At 39.2% G+C, this 21,580-nt stretch overlaps 1 protein-coding gene and 1 pseudogene across 3 annotated transcripts in view; both read left to right on the top strand.

Moving 5' to 3' along the window:
- Positions 1-21,580, top strand: part of CHRM2 (cholinergic receptor muscarinic 2) — a 146,713-nt gene that overhangs the window by 37,722 nt on the left and 87,411 nt on the right. The gene's annotated exons all lie outside the window — the stretch shown is intronic.
- Positions 18,877-18,995, top strand: LOC120601337 (uncharacterized; annotated as a pseudogene).

Genomic DNA, 21,580 nt, shown 5'->3' with positions numbered 1-21,580 from the left:
AACTGAAACTCTGTGCCCATTACACAGTAACACCCCCTCCTCCTCCCCCAGCTCCTGCACCCACCATTCTACCTTCTCATTTACTTTGTAGGTCTCATCGGACAGGCGTATCTCTTTGGGTGTTTCACTAACTTAAAGTGCTCTAAAGTAAAATTTTGCTAACTCCTGAAACTTGTTTCTTTTCATCCTGCATTCATCCCCACTCTGTTTCCTTGTCTTTCTCATTTTAGGAAATAGCACCACCATCAACTAGTTCACCAAGTATAGAAACTTAGGACTCATTTTTTAAAAATAAACTTTTTAATTTTAGCATTGGCTTAGATTAAATGGAAGAGTTATAGAGATAGTACAGAGAATTCCCATATACGCCCTCACCTAGTTTTCCGTTTCAATATATGTTAATATGAAACATTTGATACAACCAATGAATTGATATTGTTATATTATTATTAACAAAAGCCCATACATTATTGGGATTTCCTTAGTTTTTACCCAATATCCTTCTGAGATTCCTACCAGGTACTACAATAAATGAACTTGTCATGTTCTCCTTAGGCTCCTGACACTGACAGTTCCCCAGACTGGCCTTGTTTTTTGATGACTTTGACAGCTGTGTGGAGTCCTGATCAGATATTTTGTGGAATGCTCCTCAATTTTGGTTTGTCTGATGCTTTTCTCTGAGGCTATGGTTTAGACTGAGGCTATAGTTTCTGGGCAGGGAGACCACAGAGGATCAGGGGTACATGTCACTTTTGGAGAAGGGAATTTTCCCCTTAACCCTTTGAGTCTTTATGACCCCTGGAGTAATAATAAAATTGGCACAGGATCAAATTAACAGGAGAAAAACCAGTTAAATACGTGCAATCAGGAGATCATAAATGATGCTCAGAGAAATGATTGAAGCAGGCAGCTTTGTATACTTTTTTGACAAACAATAAATTTGCAAAGAATTGACAGAACCAAGAAACTTAGGTGTGAGTGCTCATTAGCAAGCAACCTAAACAAGGAGAGAGTTTGGGGGTAGTAAATAAGTAGTGGGTAACAAGGTTTGTTTATACAGGCTTTTGGCCCTGAATTCCTTAACTCTGGTGATAAGAGTGTCTCTCTCAGTCCTGTTGGAAAAAGGAGGACACAGTTCACCAGGGAAATTTGCTTCCTGCATCCAAGGAGACAACAGAGGGACAATGTGCTCTCCCATCACTGGTTGCTTTTCAAGTAACTTTAGTTCAAAATAATCAATATGCCCTTATGGGATATTTTGGGGCAGCCCTGCCTCGGGCCCAAAATCCATCAACATGACTTGTCGTTGATGATGTCAAGCCTGGTCGCTTGGCTGAGGGAATGTTTGCAATAGCTCATTTTTTATTCTTCCCTCCCTTCTCTCATTATACGCCTTATCATGGTCTTCAGTGCGTGATCTCGAACTTCCCATCTCTCCGGCCTCATCTTGAGCCTGCCTTAATCATGTTTTAGCCATCCTTGTTTGCCTTTCAGTTTTTTGAACATGATATGCCCTTTTCTGCTCAGAATATATGCCATATACTGTTCTTGTCGCAGAGGACCTTGTCGTGCTTAGCATAGAAAGCATCTTCTTATTATTCAGTCTGATTATCTGCTACTCCACAAAAAGCCTTTCCCTGCAAATCCAGTCTAAAATAATGGCTTGGTGTATAAGCTATCTTAGCACCTTGTCTAGTTCTTTCTTGGAATTTAATGCAGTCATCTGTGTAACTTTTACTTTATGTCTTTAATATCCCACTGGAAGGCAGGGATAAGAGCCCTCTAATTTACCACTGAATCACAGGGCCTAAAATGGTATCTTGTATACAGTAGATTTTAACACTGGTTAAATGAATGAATGACTCATATTGTCTTAGATAAATGCCAAGTTTGGCTTTGAAAGATGAGGGGAAAGTGTCCCGACCTGCAGGACCTAGTTATTGCGTAGAACCCGAGGAGGACCATACCTTGAAGAAAACATGGGCGGGAGAAAAGAATGGAGGCAAGACAGTGTTCTGATCAAGCCTCAAAATTTTATTGTCGAGCGGTTATATTTATACACTCAAGTGGAGAGGGCAGTGGCGGGACTGATCAGGGAAGAGAGTATTTGTTACAAGCTCATTGGCGTCCACCAGATGAGGTGACTTCTACTTGGCTAGTCAGAAACAGGTGGGCTGTGCCAGCAGTTGCAGGCTTAAGGCTCCCGACATCTCCTCCCTTTCTTTTTTAGAAAGGTGGGCTTTGACCGAGAGAGGGAACAGAGGCCCGACTCCTCCCGTGAGCTTTTAATGAACCCACCAGCTATGGCTCTTGGTATCTTTTGGGGAGGAGAGGCAGAGCCGGTTTGTGTAATATTAATATGATACCAACCTCTATGCAAGTCAGGCATGTTCTCAGGAAGGACTAGAGAAGGCACAGAAGGGCCCTTCTTTGCGGTGCTTTGCCCGTCACTCTGCTCGGTGCCCATACCTCGAGACCCTCATCCAAGGGTGAGGTAGGCATGTCTCTAGTTTCATGCCGCCCCATGTGTGGTGGGGAGCTAGGCCTTAAAGAAGTCGATGCAGGCGCAGGGGTGTATTAGAGGGGTTAAGATTTCTAGGGTGCCGGGGATCTTGTTCCACATCGTCATCATCCTGAGTTGTCAAATGGTGGTAGTGGACGGCAACAGCTGGTTTAGTTAGTTGATCAACCTGTGCTTTAATAAAAGCAGTTAGTTTTTGCACTGCCCAGGGGCCAATCGACAGTAAAAGGAGGAACCTTGTTAGAGGTCCGAGAATAGTAGGAAGTAGGGTGGACAGCCAGGGGGTTTTTGAGGCCCAACTTTTATACCAGGCTTCGTCCTTTTCTCTTTGTTTTTGCCGGGTCTCCAGATTTTTCTTTATTTTTTCAATACTGTTTTGGACTAACCCAGTTTTATCTTTGTAAAAACAACATTCTTCTTTAAGGGCAGCGCACAGACCGCCTTCTTTAAGAAATAGAAGGTCAAGACCACGGCGATTTTGAAGAACTACCTCAGAAAGTGAAACAACAGATTCTTTAAGGTTATCAAGGCCTTCTTGCAGATTTTGAATGTCTTTATCTATGGCTAAGCTAAGGGTATGGAATTGTTGATTTGTAGTAATTATAGAGGCAATGCCGGTCCCGGTTCCGGTGGCCCCCAACCCCAAGAGGACTGCCAGAGTGATGGCAGTTACAGGTTTCCTTTTGACACGCGAGGCGCTATGATAAAAGGGAATCAAATCTTCAGGTGGATGTATTGAGACCTTAGGCATTAGCACAACTAGGACACAATATTCATGATTTTCTACCAATAACTGGGGGACAATAGAAGGGGTTATTCCAAAAGAGCAAGCAAAATACATTCCTTGGGGAGCAACAAGGAAATGGTGTTGTGTTAAAGGCGTATGGGAGGTATTGCAGATAGGCAACAATTCAGGGGGAAGAAGCAATGAGGTACTATGAATGCAGAGGCCAATTCCTGACAACCGGGCCAATGTAAGCCCGGGAGAGGACTCAGAAAAAGGAGAGTCCACCCAGCGTCCGGTCATAACGGAGAGAAATCGCGTCCGATGCACTACGCAATGCCTCAGCAAGTGGGGAACAGGGGAAAAACACATCCAGCAATCCTCATAGGTCGAGGTGTTAAGGGATTGTGCAGTGGCATTAGCTAGGGCCTTTAAGGCCTCACCTGTGGAAGGCCTAACGGGGGGCAAACGGGCTTGACAGGCAGTGCTCTGGGGAGGAAGAGGAGTATTCTCTTGGAGGGGTGTTTGGGGGCTTTGCGGCCGAGACAGGGCTCTATTTGGGCCTAAAACAATTTTTGGTTCAGTATTAGGTGTGGAACGAATTAATTTCACCTTGAATGTGAACCCTGGATCCATTCCAATTGCATCAAGTCTCAGGCCCCATTCATGTCCCCTTGTCCATGCCACAAGGGGTGCTCTTTTTCCTTTATCGGTAAAGGAAATAAGAAGGGGAGTACACCACCCTTGGGTTCTATGAGTATTTTTGCATTCGGGGGTAGCGGTCACATTAGGCTGGGAATTATGCCAGCCCTTTTTAACTATAATATAATCCCATGTGGAGACAGGGTGCCAGTAGGCGTCGCCAGTGGTTTCACATCCCCAAGAAGCACAATAGAAAGAATCTCTAAATCCACATTGGTGATTAAGGGTCCGGCTTCTGTGCCCACCTGGGCAAACATAGAAATCAGGTTCTCTGAGGGTGGATCTCCCTCGGGCCGATCCACACCCTCCCCTCCAGCGACCAGCTTGGCTACCCTCAGGGAGCCAGGAGAGGGGGAGCTAAGATCTGCCCGGTATGGGGAAGTGAGCATAGTCGGGCAACATGTCCAGGTTGTCCGCAGCGGAAGCAACACCGAGCGGCAACGGGGGTATTTTGGGGAACAGGAGTGTTACTATTAGCATGTTGCATTATAGCCCCGATGGCCAACTTTATTTGATGGGCGGTGGAGTCGACATCATTGCACAAGCGAATCATCCCATGAATATCGAGATTTCGGAGGTGCCCCTTTAAAGCCGCTTTACAGGCAGCATTAGCATTTTCATAAGCAAGCTGTTTTACAAGTTTCCCTTCCCCGTCCTCTGGCCCTAGGACGCGCTCCGCAGTTTCCTGTAAACGTGCAACGAACTGGGAGAAAGGTTCATGGGGCCCCTGAACTATTTTGCTTAAGGGCGTGGTGACCGAACCTTTTAGAGGAATGGCTCTCCAGGCCCCGATAGCAGCGGCCGCTGTTTGACTAAGGATCCCAGCGGACAAACTGCGTTGTTTACGCTCAGAGGCAAAGTCTCCCCTCCCACATATCTTATCAGCAGTCCAGGTGGCCATGGGAGACCGGGGATTTTTCTGGTTGCGCATTGCCTGAGTTTCCCCCCGTCGAGAAATTCTGCTTTCCAAGTTAAAAACTCTCCCCCACTCAGCACAGATTGGGCCACTCTTGTCCATTCTCCCGGCAACAGAAAGCCATCGCCAGGCAAACTTTCAAGTATGGACAAGGTAAAGGGAGCTGTGAGGCCATAGCTCTTTATAGCACTGTGTAAATCTTTGACAGTTTTAAATTTTATCCGTTCTACAGTAGGCAAAAGGTTCTGATAGTCTCCCTCACTCTCAGAATCATTGGGTGGACCTTCCACTTCTTCCTCAGAGTTAGCTACATCGTCATAAGCTGGGTCATCAGGTGTGCTGGCTCTAGGGGCCTCTTGGGCGTCAGTAGACGCCTCCTGAGTTGTATCCGGGTCCTGTGAGGGTTTGGTACCGGATCGAGTCATGATGGGGAAAACAAAGGGTTTGGCCCAGGGTCCCTTAGGGGGCTTAGATTGAGGCCCCGAAAAAATAGAATTTTGTAGAGCGGAGACTTCTAATTGTAAATTAGCCAATTCACTCTGTAAAGTAAAGACGCTTTTGAGGCTTTGAATTTGTTGTTGCAGTTGTTTCTTTGTCTCCAAAAAGGGGTCAAGAACCGCCTGAGGGATATGGAGGGGGTTGTAAGGAGGGGGGCACGTGGCAGGCCTCCCTGCAGCAAAAAAGGTATGAGATGAAGGCCAAACAGGCTCATGATATTTGGCGGCCTCGTCCTCCAGAACAGTTGCATCTCCGGGATCAAGGGGTTCAGGGCCGGGTTTTGGTATTATGGGGTATATTTGGGGAAGAGGGTCTCCGAACAGAGGCGAGGGCTCTACGTCCACGACTACAGAAGGACAGGGGGAAGAGGTAGCTCCACCTTTAACGGATGGGGGACGAGAGAGCTGTTTGAGCGTTTCAGTGGCTACCGATAGCAGCTGTCTCTTATTACTATCAGTTTCGGCCCCTTCAATGATATCTCGAATGAGTCCCCAATAACTGAGACAACTAACGGGGACAGCATTTGGTCCCTCTTTTTCCAGTAATCTATTTAAATCTTTTCCTACTTTTTGCCAACTCAAGGGATGAATATCTGGGCCGCTAAGAATGAACCACGGACATTTTTCATCAACAAAACAGAAAAAACTAACCAAATCCTTTTTCTTAACCCTAACTCCTCTCTCCCTTAACGACTTCTTTATCTCTTTGATAAAGGTCTCCTCTCTGGAGATTGAATGGCCCATGTTAAAAATGGGACAGCAATGACTTACCCGCCGTTCCGACGTCTGGGGGTCGCAGCCGCCGGGAAGGCACTCCTAGGTGCGTGCACGCCTTTCACGAATTAGGCTGTCCGGTAAAGGTCCGTGCCTCGAGCCCCACGTTGGGCGCCACTTGTCCCGACCTGCAGGACCTAGTTATTGCGTAGAACCCGAGGAGGACCGTACCTTGAAGAAAACATGGGCGGGAGAAAAGAATGGAGGCAAGACAGTGCTCTGATCAAGCCTCCAAATTTTATTTTCGAGCGGTTATATTTATACACTCAAGTGGAGAGGGCAGGGGTGGGACTGATCAGGGAAGAGAGTATTTGTTACAAGCTCATTGGCGTCCACCAGATGAGGTGACTTCTACTTGGCTAGTCAGAAACAGGTGGGCTGTGCCAGCAGTTGCAGGCTTAAGGCTCCCGACAGAAAGACACAAGATTGGATAATTCTTTTTATATTTGTTTTCTTAAATTATTGATGGTTTTCTTAAATTATTGATGGTTGGTGAATTGCGTTCATTTAATGTATTTAATATCGGTTATCTTCCTTGCTTTGATACCGAATGAAGAAGATTTACTTTCTGTGACAAAGAAAAACTGTTATCTCACTCATCAGTGAGATGATATTCATCTTATGAGACCCTAGCTGGGTTATTATGCTTGATGGGCCCTGAATATCAAAATGGTGCAAACTAATAGGTAAATCTTAAAGGAAACAAACAAATGAACAAACAAACATCCATAGCATGAGCAGAATGGAGAATACTTGCCTGAGCCTAAAAGCAAACAGTAAGTTTGCTTTTAGTAAGTTAATTTGGGCCCAGATATGGTAAGGGTAAAGCACCAAAATGGTGCAAAGTTCGAGATATTTGAAGATGTCTAAGGGTGACACCAAGGAAGAAAAAATAAGGTATTCTTACCACAGTTCTTTTACAGTGACATTAGATTAAGGGTTCATGTCTCATCTCTCCTCTGTCCTGTGAAACAAAGAAAAGTCCATCTGTCCTCCTCTTCTCTCTTTTTAAAGCTATCATTCCACTGACCTTGAAATTGCCATCAGACTTCCTGGAACAGCCCTCCACTCTACTCACCACCCCCTTCCCATCTGACCTCTGTCTCCCCCACCCCCACCCCCCACTTTACTGACAGTGGCACTTAAGACATTTTTTCTTCAGTCCCGTATTCCCTTCCCGGGGCTGACCATTTCCTAGGATGAGGGAGAGGGAAGCCTAAAAAGACTTGCAGCAAAAATTTGTCTGAGAACGCAGGAAGCAGACATCATCTTTCCATAATGCTGCAGCATTTCTGGAAGGACAGGGCAAATTTCCCCCAAGTGATAGGGGGACCAAGCTCTGTACCGAGAGAAGAAGAGGGTCCTTTGGCAGAGAGTGCAGAAGAAATTCAACACACACACACACCAAAGTTAGAGTCAGAAGGAAAGCTTATAGAAAAGGGTAACACTCCAGACAGTGTGGTCTCCTCTCAGAGGCAGAGAGCGAGAGGGAGAGGGAGGGAGAGACAGAGTAAAGGCACTGAGAGGGACCCTAAGCGTTCAGAGAATTCAGTTCATATGTCATTCTTCAGTTCCCATTTCCTTTGACATGGACATACAGTGAGGAAGGGGAAGCGTAAGTAGCATGAAGAGGTAAGAATATGTAGAGTGAAAGGCCCGCTGGCAGTTCCCAGCCTTGAATCCTTAGGTTCCACATGGTTTTAACCATAAGGAATGACTCTCGGTTCCTGTTTCCCCTTCACAGGTGTGGGGAATGGGTTGTTAGCAATCCCAGCAGAAATCTTCCTTTGCTCTGAAGGTGTCCTCCTGGCCTGGCTGCAGGGCTGATCAGCATATTGCAGCCTCTGAATGTAGCTTGATTAACATTTTAATTCTCTTGCCTCCTCCCTACATTAGAAGGACTCATCAGAACAGGCAGTTGCCTGAATTAAAATAATCTCCATTGGTTGATCATAATGATTTAGAATTCAGATAATGGTGCAAACTCTTTCTTTTTACTACTTGCTCACTATTTAGACCACAGAGTCACCAGTTAGGCCAAAGTTACCTGGGTCCACCTTTCCCCTTCCCGCATTGCTCCTGGATAGAATTTTTGCTTCTTCAAGGGCTTGTGCCTGATAATCAAGCTCATTGAGGCCACTGAAGATCGTGGTACCTAGATCCAGCCTCGAAGCCAGGTAGGTGGATCTCTGCAGTCCTGCTGCCTATGGAAGGAGGAAGTGTAGGCAAACAAGCCTTTTACCTGACATTATAACTATCTGGGCTTAATTTCAAGTCGTTATTATACTCATAGAACACCTTCCTCCCTGAGGCAAATAAGGGATGGGCTGAGGGGTTATGCTGACCTGGGAGCTAAAAAGAAGGGATTTGGTAGACAGGGAGGAAAGGAACTCTTGGGAGTACAGGGAAGTAATTGTAATTGATTATTGGGTGTGAAAAACTCTTCATAAATACTCCTTGTATTTTATTCTGCCCTTCTTTTATATCTATGTCCTCAATTTTTCTTCTTTCATTTTTTCCTCTCTGTATGCTCTCTCTGCTCTTGTCTCTCGACCGGTTCAAGACTACTTTTTTCCCTACTCTAAAGCCATGGTATTTATTACCAAAAAGTCTTATTGGCTCTTCTTGGTTTCATCATCATCAAACTATGCTCAACTTGGAGGTGACACCTCTTCATATGGATCATTATATAAAATCATGGGAAGGTACAAAGTATATTAAAATGCTAACAGCAAAAGTAGGTAATCTCAAAATACCTTCTCTGACCATTTTATGTAGAATGATACTAATGATAACATCACGATCATCATAATAGATATATCGAGGGGAGTATGTGAATCAAAATACTCTCAAAGGATATACAGAAATGCAATATTGGTCATTTCTCAAAGAAAAACATAGTGAACTTTCATTTTATAAATTTTGGAGTTCTATTTCAATTTTTGCAATGTGTATGCATTTACTTCTTCATCAGAAAGAAAATGTCCTTAATGTTTTCAAACTATAAACAAAGGTTAGCTGTTGTATTTCATAAGCATCCAGCATTTCACTCTGCCCATCCACCAGTCCTCACGAATTGTTTAGAAAGGACAGTAGTTCTTCAACAGGGCCTGATTGCCATGGTTGTCAAGTAGCAGCGTAAGGAAACTAACATACTGAAGGCTGTCACTGAGTGTGCTTTACATTTGCAGTTCAGCTCGCTTAAATTTTCTTTTTCCTGAGTCGGTATTCCGTAACTTGCAGTGCTTTGGAATATATAGGCATCTCATTGCATCCTAGAGTTGGAAACTTTTTCGAGGATCAGCAGAGGAAATTAGAACAGAATATTTTTTCTGTATGGATGCAAACATTCCTGGAAATTTATGCATATATACTCACAATGTTATATAATTATACAAAATATTTTCATAATATTAGTCTTTATTTGATCTTTAATTTGGGCCTGTGTGTAGAAATATAAAGCTTTTTGCTTAAAATTGATCTCATTTCCAATATGATAAAATTTACATGTGTCCTATAAGGCATAATTTTGCACATATGTAATCAGAATCTAAGTTCTAACAATTTTACAGAACGCTCTTAAAGTGAAATATAATTTGCAATCTTCCAGTTTTTAGCAGTTCAGTCTTCCGCTGTTTCTTGGTATAAGCTTAAAGCTACAAACATTTTCCCTCATTCCATTCCCATCTCCCCATTAGTCCAGGAGTTAAAATGCAGAACCGATAGGCAGGTTCTGTGAGCCTTTTCTGATGTTTCTGCTTTTTTGGCCATGCTGTTTATGTCTATGGCTCAGTTTATATACTTCTTAGGGTGGATTCTTTGAAATTAAATTTAATAATTCTGTTATTAAACAATTGGAGTTTTATTCTTAATTTGCTCATGGCCCTCTGTCTATCTCCCCTGGTTGCAATAGCAAGATTCACCCAGTTTAAACTTTCCTGCTTTTATACCCTCTTCACCCTGCCTCTAGCCCCTAACATGATATTTCTTTCGTAAGTTACTTTGTCCTTTTTATGGCAAAAAAGCTCAAATGTCAAATCGTGTTTGATGGGTTAATCCGCCCTTTTGCTGATAACGTACTATTATTAATGTGATTCTGTTTTATCACAGCTTTGCTTTGTTTAATGAAACACTTGTAAACTTCTTTTGCACCTTTAAAAAGTAAAGAATCCAGTGGGATGCCCAAGCAATATTCTCAACTAGTTGATGTTCAAATAAAGAACTAAATGGGAAAAAAAAAGTATAGTCACCATTATATAAAATATGGATTGGACTCCAGTAATTTTAGGAATATAATGCTCGGCTTCTCTCGGGGGCTGGGGGAATGAATGTGTGGTATGTGCTGTGTTGGGGGGACTTCTTGGGTGGATTGTTTCCTTGAACATAAAATTTTTGTTGCCTGTTCCATGCTTCGTATAGTCCAGGGCTTCGAGAGTATAATAAAGACTTGTCTATTTCTTGTAAGCTAGTGCAAAAGGGAAATGAAAACATTTGGACAGTTAGGAATTACCTCTAAATCTTTCTAAAATAAATAATAGACTGGTTCTTAAAGAACCAGTCATCTGGGATTCAGTCTCATCTGAAAAGGAGACCGTTGAACTGGATGACTTCTAAAATATCCATGAGATGATATTCATCAGAGGGAGTTGGAAAGTCAATCTCAGTTTCTATTATATAGAAAAGCCCTGTCCCACAATTCTTTCATAGATAGAACATGATTCCTCAATGATTTTGAAAAGGTGAAAATAAATGTTGCTTTCCTGAATTCTCATGAATCCCCTGAATTCCTCGGTGTAATCTAGATCTAGGAAAGCATAATGAAATCTTCTAGTATATCTAAAGAGAAGGCTCATTTTCTCACAAGAATGGGTTATTTTTCTAGGTAGAATGTTATATTCTCCAGGCTGGAAGATTTTTAAGTAAATCGTAAGCCTGTACACCCCAGAGAGTGATAAGGGTCAGTGCTTATAGAGTTAGTAATTCTGCCTCCATGTGTGTGTATGTGCGTGCACGTGTGCACGTGTGTATTTTCTTGTGTGCAGTCACCTCTGTGTATTCAGAGTAGTTTTAGCTAAAAATGAAAAGCACACAAGAATATCTGCAGGGTTATGGAATCTCAGATGAGGTTGAGGAATCACTAGTGGGGGAACAGGATGTGTTTGCTAAAGTAAAGTAGTTCAGAACAACTCGACCAAGTTGATGAGCCTGTGAGTGGTGGTGATGTGGCTTCATAGGTCGGCAATGACACACTATCAGGAGCCTTTCATGTTGCCTGAGGTTGAGCGAAGCATCATTAAAGGGTTAATCAAGAGGTAGGAATGATTGATTTGTGTTTAAGAGAAATGACTGTGTTTGAAGAATGCAAAATGATTTCAAAAGAAGAAAAGCTGCAAAGAGGGAGGCCAGATAAGTCAATGAGGTGGCAAGGAGAGGATGGATTGGAATTAAAGAGAAAGGACAGATTGGCCTGGGTGGTTGGGTATTTGTGGTGGTGGTAGCGGCCATGGTAGTAGGTTGGCCCAAAAAATGAGACCAAAAAGCAGTTAGGTCTGTGGGATAGGCATTCGGGTGATGGAGATGGAGCCAGCCTCCTGAGAAGGATGATTAGTTCAGTTCTGAACATTCGAGTTGAGGAACCCCCATTCGTGCTTAGAGGAGGGTTAGGGTAAGCTGTCAGACATACAGGTCTCAGGAGAGAGATCTAGACTGAAGACAGGCACTTCGTATTCACCATCACATTCAAGGCACACTGCCATTGCGTGTGTATATTCACATGTAAACAGTTTATGTTCAATGCATTTTTGTCTCCAACTCAACAGTTCTCGCGCTGTTTTCCTTCAGGAAGTGAAATTGCCACATGGTGACATAAAAGGACAGATTTGCAATGAGCTCCTGAGCTGGAAAGCGGTGCTAGGTCCCTTTCCTTAATTGAGAACAGTTTATCTTTTATTCATTTCCCTGCTTTTGTTTTCTGTGTTTGCCTCCTGAATATCTAGGTGTAACTCAGAGGATAATTAAAGGGTGTGTGGTTGTACCACTGTTAGAGCCATTTTTAGCAATCATTAATAATAGTCATGAAAAGTAAAAACAGACATGGCTTTTGTGATATTTCACAAGGGAGAACTCGAATTTGCATATCTGCACGTCACCATTTTTACTTTCGTGTAAACCTAATCACAGTTTCTCCCCACTTTTGTTCTTCATTTATATCACCCCTCAATGTGTTTTTAGCAAGTTTTTAAAAAATAAGAATGCTGGCTACAAGAAAATAAAATTCTAAATGTCATTGCTATCTAAAATCAACATCTTATCTAATTTTATGCCCGTTTCTGCAGTGGAATCACAAAGGCTGGCTTATACTGGGATATACAGGCTTCTCTTAAATACTTTGGGCCACATTGTGATGGCAATAAACGCATTCCCGCGATCTTATTTCTGGTCATTAGATTCTTTGCCAGAAGTGTTGAAACTTAATTTGACAGAAAAACAAAAAGTTGGAATTAACATGGAAGAATAAGAAATATTTTTTCAAGGTTTATGTATTTCTTATAGTCCAAATTTTTTTTTTTGGGGGGGGCGGAATGTTTATCTGATAAGCTCATGTTGGCATCATGCACTTGATTAAAAGTAGAATTAAAAACATGAATTTATCAGTTGTTAAATGCTTTCAGTGTGGTGTTAAATCTAGAAAATACTTTTAATTTGATGACAAGCTATCTCCATTGACAAGCGCTAAAAACATTTAGCAGATGAGATTGTTTAGGTCATATCAATAACCAGTTTTTTGGTACATTGATGTTTCATTCATGCAGTTAAATATTTCACATTGTTAAATCTCTGAGACTGTGGCTTGAATATTCAAGTGTGTGTTGATTTTGTGTGTGTGTGTGTGTGTGTGTGTTAATTAATAGATTATCTGGAGGCATTTCTGTGATCCTGCTAGAGAAAGGATGAGCCAGTTCCAGTGTCTAATTCATTATCAAGGTTAGAGAAAAAGTAGCTGGCTAAGAAGGACAAGACATACCTTAATTCATAGTAAATAGAAAGTAGGATAAAGGATTTATTCAATGTCTGTTGAGTGCAATAGATTCTGAAGGCAGCAAATTGATACACAAATTGGTAAATTAAAAGGCTAAAATGAACAGTTTTTATTTGTTATTCATGCTAAACAAAATAAGTCAAAAAATTGAGAACCATATGATTTCAGTCATATGTAGGATACAAAACTGAAAGCAACAAACAAATAAGACAAGCAAAATCTCATAAACACAGACAACAGTTTCGTGGTTAGTAGAGGGAAAGGGGAGAGGGAGAGACAGATAAGGATAATGGGGATCAAATGTATGGTGACAGAAGGAGATCTGACTTTGGACGATGAACACAGAATGCAATGCATAGATAATAATATTATTGAATTTCACACTTGAAACCTATATAATTTTATTAACCAGTGTCATTCCAATAAATTTAATAATAATAAACCCATCACTGTTAACTATTGAGATGAACACTGTAGTGAAAGATTTCAAAGAGCTTTAACTTTGGTTGCTAACATAAGAACAGACATAAAACAATTCCAGAAGAACAGAAAATTCTAAAGAGTTATAGAGAGTATATTTTATGTGATAAAGTTGTGTTGGCTCATTTATGGCTTATCGTGAATTTGTTGTGCTACACAAATGCAAAACATCAGTTATTATTCTCATGAAAATTACCACTAAGAAATATGCAATTCTGAATTTCGATGTTTTGATTATATTCTTATCTCTCATACTTTATAATGTATGTGATTTTAATACTAGGCTAGTGGGCATAGACCATTGCTCTCAAAAAATGAGCAGTTTAATGAGGAGTTCTTACAGATATGTTGCTCTTATTATTTAAAAATAAGAACTGATTCTGTATTGAAATTTCATCGTTTGGCAAACTGAAAACAACTCCTCCATTGGGAACATAAGAGAACAGCATAGAACACGTGGTGTTAGAGCAAGAAACACAAATGACCGCTTATTAACTTTTTAATGTGAATAATTGGCTTTGCCCTCAGAAGAATCTAGACCACTGATTCTAACTCAGCGGGTTTTGTGGTGAGCCTGCCAGGGATTCTCACTCACCTGCCTGATCTCCATACTGCCAAAATGAGATAAACAAGATGAAAACTTTTCTAAGATAGATCACATCTTTGCACATCTGTTAGTTACCTAATTCACATCACTGAGGGCCAGAATATGTCATTCAGTCCAATTAAACAGTTAAGGAGGCATTGATTTAAGAGGTGTGAGAAGTATTCCACCACTCCCTTTAAAAACAATGTAGCAGGCCTATATAGAGAATATTAAATTCTGCATCCTTCTTCCTATTGCGTTTATGTGCATTGTATGTAAAATATAAAATGTAGTAATTCATCCCCTGTTTTACAGTTCCTTGAGGGTAAAGACCTGTGTTTGAGAACATCAGAATCTTCAGAGTAAATATTTGGAAGCAATGATACTAAAAGAGTAATATGGATTAGGTGACAAACATTAGATATAGCTACACTCATAGCTTTAAAAGCGAGTGTTCATGCAAATTTCTCTAGCAAATTTCTGGGGGAAGAGAAATACTGAAAAGGATCTGATTCAAGAAGAAGAATAACGTCCTTTAATCAGGAGTGCTTAGTTTTTATTGTTGTCATTATTTCTCCTTTCGTTTTCCAGAGGCGTAGAAGACTGTTTAAATAAACAAAAACCCAGAAACCTAGTGAGCCATTTTGTTTGCATGAATTAATAGGTTCTTGAAAAAGTAGAAATGTACAGTGGGTTTGCATCTGTATTCAAGGTAGAAATGGATTGAGGCAATTCAGACACACAGGAACTTGAGAGGCAAGTGTCCGATGTCACTGTGGTTTTGCCATCTAGACAGATTTGAAAACACACAGTAAATACTGACCAAAGGAGAAGAAAAACATGCATTTCTTCATCCAACAAATATTTATGTAGCATCTATCATGTGCAAGGGTTGAGTGAGTCAAACAGACCAGCAGCTGCTCACATGATCCTGGAGTATAGTGACGTGTCTATCAGTGATTTTTGGACATTGATGAACCCACTTTGGCCCTTCCCTCTGCCATTCTTCCTCTTCTCCATTACTATTACTAGAAACATACAACTGCTGTTTGATCCCATTTGTTGTAAGGACCTATTCCTTTAGCTTCTCAATGAGTTAATTTATTAAACCAACAATATGAAAAATTTCTTAAATGTGTAAGCTTTGCAACTTACAAAGAATTTGCACACACGTTATCTTATTTATAGGTCACAAAATTCCTCTTCTTGTTTTCAAATAATACATGGAGAGATATGAACTCAGGGGCTGAGTGACTTGCCAAGATGCTGCTGGTTATAAATTGTTAGAGCCCCAAGATGAGACTGAAATTCGGATTTCATGAAACAAGAGTGCATGCATATCTCTGAGTGTACGAATCTATTCCATAGCCAGATAGGAAGTACTGTCTGTCAGTGGATTGGCTCATTCTTTCCTCCTGTACATAATGAAATGGTATTCTTAGTTAAATTAGATTAGATAAATGAAGAGCTGTCTTTAATACAGCAGCTTCCCATTACCAGATCATTGCTTTTTTCATGGCTTTCAACAGGCTCCAGGATCTTCTGTGCACCATCAAAGCCTACTCTCAGATCAACTATGAAAATAATCATTTACTACTAATATTCATACTGTGATCTTTCTTTTAAACTCAACTATCTGTCTACCCATTTTTGCAGTCCGTTGCCAATAATTAAGATACTTAGAATCATTTCAGAATTAATAATTAGTATAAATTTCAGAAGAGTTTTGATTTAGACAGCAACTTCATAAGAAGTAAGAAGTTAATCTGTAGTGTCTTCCAAGGGTATTACCTTTTAATTTTTATCTCTTCTCTAATTGAAAAATAATAGACATAGCTACAGTTAAACACATTTGAAAATCAGAAGCAGATGGAATGCATCTATCTATCTTTTTAAAGTATAGTTGGTATACAATATTATATTGGCTATATTAATTTCATGTGTACAGTGTAGTGATTCAACATTTTTATACCTTACGATGTGATCACCCCACTTATTCTAGTAATCATCTGTCACCATGCAAACTTATCACAATATTATTGACTATATTCTCCTTTACCATTTTCACCCATCTCTCTACCCTGTCCCTTCTGGTAACCTCCTTTTGGTCTCTGTTTCTATGAATCTCTTTTTGTTTTGTTTGTTTTGTTTTCTTAAATTCCACAGATAAGTGAAGCCATACAGTATTTGTCTTTCTCTCTCTGGCTTATTTCACTTAGCATAATACCTTCTAAGTTCATCCATATTATCACAAATGGCAAGATTTCATTCTTTTTTATTGCTGCATAATATTCTATTGTATATATATAAACACCACATCTTCTTTATCCATTCATCTATTGATGGACATCTAGAATCTTGGTTATTGTACATAATGCTACAATGAACACATGGGTACATATATCTTTTCAAATTAGTGCTTTTGGGTTTTTTTTTTTAACAATAATGCTCAGGGGAGTGGAAAGAGGCCGACCATGTGGTAGATCTGTTTTCAGTTCGTTTTTGAGGAATCTCCATACTGTTTTCCGTAGTGGCTACACCAATTTGCAGTCCCACCAGTGATGCTGAGGGTAAGTGTATTTAAACACAATCTTTCCCTCGTCCTTTAAACTCATGCCATCTATACAGGTACTTCCTCTCCCTATGCCTTAGGGACATCCTAGGGACAGTGGCTGTTTTGGGGGAAGATATAAATGCAGAGCTCTAGAGCAGCCAGAGTACCCATCTGCTAGGGGCTGAGGAGCACAGCAGGAGTAAGCAGAGCAAAAAGCAAAAAACAAACAAACAAACTCCAAAGATCCCTTGAAATGCAGCTCCAGGGGTACCAGGAACAGGCTACAGCAAGGATAGAACAGCCTTAGGACAACTGTGAATGTAAAAGGGCAAATCATAAACAACTAGCCCTTAAAAGTTGGTTGGAGTCCCAACCCAAAGTCAGTTTTTACACATGACTATTTACTGGGCATTTTTCTCTGATTATATAAGTACAGAAAACAACTAATTAGAAGCACGTTCGTTGAACTTTGAAATTCCACAGCAAGATGCAAATGTTTGGCCACCAAGTATAGTTTGCTATGTTTGTTATACAGCAACCACAATTTTGTACTCTCTGGACCTTTATGATGATAAGGTAGACACGGCGTGCAATTTTTTGCTGGTTTCCTTGTTCATTTTTCTTTATTAAAGGCAAAATGTTCAAGCTTGGCATTAATCTGGAGTCTGGGAAGCAGACATCATGGCCAGGAGCTTTAAAGTGGGCCAGAAATGGAAAACGGATGGAGGAAATTCTGACAGAGAAGACCAAGGACAGAACCTGACTTGGTCTAGTGTAGATGTAGGCTGTGTGTTCTCCAGCCAACGACGGTGAAGAGGAAGGCGCTCCCCTCCCTTTATGGAGACTTTGCTGGTTTGGAAAGTTCACTGTTCGACACCATGGATCTCCAGGTGGGTCACGTTTTGAGATACACCAACCTGGAGGACTCCATGCTGTTGAGCTGTTCACAAGCACCGGACACTTCTAACCCCATCTTCTCAGGAATTAAACTGTGTCTTCCATAATGTGTATGCAAATCTTCAAAAAGAAATCTCTTCCCTCTTTCAAAAATGGTGGCACGCTTCCCACCTCTGCATCAAAGTATGTTGTTTTTATGGATATTAAAGCTGGTGTCACAATGTACTCTACTATAAAAGGATTTATCTTCATAAAAGCTAATTAAAAATGAGTATAAGTACCATATTTGTGAATTTTAGTTATGGATAGCAGGGGAGTTTTAAGTAGTAGGTGAGTCTAGTATATAAAACAATGCATTTTTTCAAAAATTTGAACTTATTGGACTTGGTATACGTTATTCATAAATAATGAAAAATGTCCCTTTGCAATAAATATATTTCTTGATTTATTTCTTGATTTATTTCTTTTTAAATTGGGTAGATATTTTATATTCATGTTGTAAAACTGTTACTATAACTATTATATTGTTATAAAACAATAATATTGAAGCATTCATTATTGTTATAGTTTAATAAGAATTCTAGTAGTCTTTTATCAGTGATATGGAATTGTGATTTGGATTAAGGTAGGTGTTACATATGATATTAATAAAACTGACTTTTTTCAAGGTGTTTTTAATGCATTGGGATTTGTATATATATTGTTATTGGAACTGTTAAGTGATATATCAAATTTTAGTTTTCCTAATAGTAACACATTTTCAAATTCAGTGGTTTTAATTGTCGTGATATGTTGCTCTATTAAATGTACTGTTGAATTCCATTTGCTACTATTTTATCAAAGCTTTGTGCATTTCATTCATAATTGAGATTGATTTAAAGTTTAAAAAGTTGTTTTTGAGCTACATTTGGTTCATATTTACATCATTTACACAGATTGCATAAAATTGATTGGTGGCTTCCCTCTTTTCCTTATGCTGTTGAAGAGTTTATAGAGCGTGAGGGTTATTAATTCTTTAAATGTTTGAATAATCCACCTTTTTTTGTAAAAAGCTCAAATCCTTTTTTACAAAAATTTAAAAAATTGATAATATTTTTCTGAGCCATTCAATTCATATTTTATATACCTTAATTAATTCTGATAAATTATGAATTTCCTATTGAATATCTAGTTAATGAAAATGCTTTGTCACGGCCATGCCACCCTGAACAAGCCCCATCTCGTCTGATCTCGGACGCTAAGCAGGGTTGGGCCTGGTTAGTACTTGGATGGAAGACCACCTAGGAAGACTAGGTGCTGTAGGCATAAAAAATAAAAAATAAAAGATTGTAAGCTGACAAGGTCTTTGCAATCTGTGAGGTCAACCAACGGTTGCCTCGCCTAAAAAAAGAAAATGCTTACAATTTTTATCAAATAATTGTACATATGATTCTGTTAAACTTGATTATTCTCCAAATCTGCTATTTTCTTTTTTCTTTTTCTAGTTTTAGTTGTGCTTTTCTCATGATTTTTTTTTGATGAGGTTTGCCACAGTTTCGTGAATTTTTATTGTCTTAATTCTGTTGCTTTTGATTTTATAATTTATTACTTTATTTTTTGTAGTTGCTTCTTTCTAATTTCATAGAGATTTTTGTGACCCTCCTTTTTAAAACATCTTGAGTTGAACACTAGTTTCTTCTTTTTAAAAAAATCTTACTTGTTCGGTATTGAGAACATTAACAACTATGAATTTGTCTCAGACAATTGCTTTGGTCTCATCTAAAATTTTTAAATGTTCTGGTTAATAAGAACATGGACCTAGAGCAAGGCAGGCTTAGGTTTGATTTTTGCACATATTGTGACAGGAACTTTAACTTATTTTCTTCTCTTGTAATTTATAGTAAACATACTTTCCTTACCATGCTTTGCAAGATTAAATGAGATCCTCTGTTTGAAAGAATATAGTACAATAACAGCAAAATCAAATGCTCAACACAAATAGTATTTGTTGAAATTATAGTTTGGTTTTTCTTTTAACTCAATAATCACTTTAACATTTAATATCGAAAGTGTCGAATATCATTTGCTTTTCTCTTTTAAAATTTTCTTATAAATTTCAAATTTTATCGCATTTTGGTCAGAAATGTGGCCTTATAATGTCTACTTTTTAACATTTTCTCAGTTTTTTAGTTTCTGAATTTGGTAATTAAAAAGAAGATTCTATTCTTTGTTAAAGAGAGCTGTGGTAAATAAGGGTAAAGGGAGAAAAACATGGTGATGGAGGGAATTTAACTTAGGGTGGTGAGTGTACAATGCAATAGACGTATGACATTAATTGTACACTTGAAACCTATATAATTTTATTAAGCAATGTCACCCCAATAAATTTAATTTAGAAAAAAATAAATAAAAATTTAAAAGAGAGCCAGTTATATACACACATATACAAACATGTTATATATATTTATTCCCCATATCCATTCTATTATTCATTACTTTCATTCTTATTTTTTAAAAATCTACATGATCTGTAGCTGCACATGCATTTCTTTCACCTATTCTGTTTTGGTCAAATTCTAGTAGGTTTTTTTTTTTTAACATTTTGAATTTTATATATAATTTATTATTACTATATTCTCTGTTCTGTTTAAAATATTTGGTTGTGGTTCTCACTTATCCGCTTATCCGAAATTGAAGTTGCCACCTACCGTTTCTTTTCTCTTGCTTTGTCTGAGAAACATTTGCAATGCTTTTATTTTTAAATTCTCTGTGCCACTCTGATGAGGTCAGTTTCTTTTAAGTCGTGTGTAATTGGGTTTTATTTATTTTTAATCCTTGAATATTTGCTTTCAAATTCATAATTTAATCCTCTCCTATTTTCTCTTCTGTCATTTTTTCTGCTTTCATTTTATACTTTATGTTTAATTTCTTTTCTGTCTTTTGCTTTAGGAATAATGGTTTGCAGAGTATTTCAAAACTTAATTAGCTCTTAGTTTTACTTTGAAAAGCTGTATTTTATTATTTTTATAAGTAACTATCAAATCCAAGGATAAAAAGTAATACTTTTCGAATTAGCATTTGCTTATTTCACACCGAGCTTCAGACCTTTTGTGATACAGCGTGAAGGTTTAGGGTGAAATTATTGCTATTAAATGTTTGTTCATTACTGACACATAGACATCTCTGCCTATTTTCTCTTATTCCAGTACCATCGGTCAGTTGCCTTGTTCTGCTCTATGACCATGACTTTCCCACTTCTTGTTTCACTGGTATCTGTAATTACAAGTCCTTGTACAACAGGATCTCTCCATTTCTAAATTTTTTGTTCTGATTCAGCCTCTTGAAAAATGGTTTTCATACTTACTTTTGATTCCATGAATTTAATATTTCTCGAGTCACTGCATACCTATGTAGGTCTTTGTTACCTTCACGCATGAATGTCTTAGATGACTATGAAAACCGCAAATGCAACACCTTTTATCCCTCAAGATTGTAAGTGCTTCTTAACCAGTTCATAAACGTGGAGGCTTCTCTCTGGGAGAGAACGGGGTTGGTTTGCCTGGGTGGAATCTGAGAACTCACCTCTCAACCAAATGGACATTTGTATGAAATATTCTAAGCACTTCATTTCGTTTGACTTCTGATTATTAAGAAACACAAAATCTGAGATGTCCTAGTACGTTCTAGTTATATTTCTATTTCGACATTTCACCCTCAGTCTCTAATTTGTTCATATCCAGGAAAGAGCAAATTTTTCAAACAAAATTCCAAGTGCCTCTCTCAAGCCTTGAGCCAGCCCGGATAACATGCGTTTGTTTTGTGCCCTGTCTCAGCAAAAGGTACCTACACAACAGGCATTATCAGGCCAAAGAATAAAAGCAAGGAAGAGCCAAAATTTCCAACAGAACTAT

The sequence above is a fragment of the Pteropus medius genome, unplaced genomic scaffold, assembly GCF_902729225.1.
Source record: "Pteropus medius unplaced genomic scaffold, Ma_sr-lr_union100, whole genome shotgun sequence".
In the NCBI taxonomy this organism is placed as follows: Eukaryota; Metazoa; Chordata; class Mammalia; order Chiroptera; family Pteropodidae; genus Pteropus; species Pteropus medius.
This window is presented reverse-complemented; position numbering and strand designations above follow the sequence as displayed.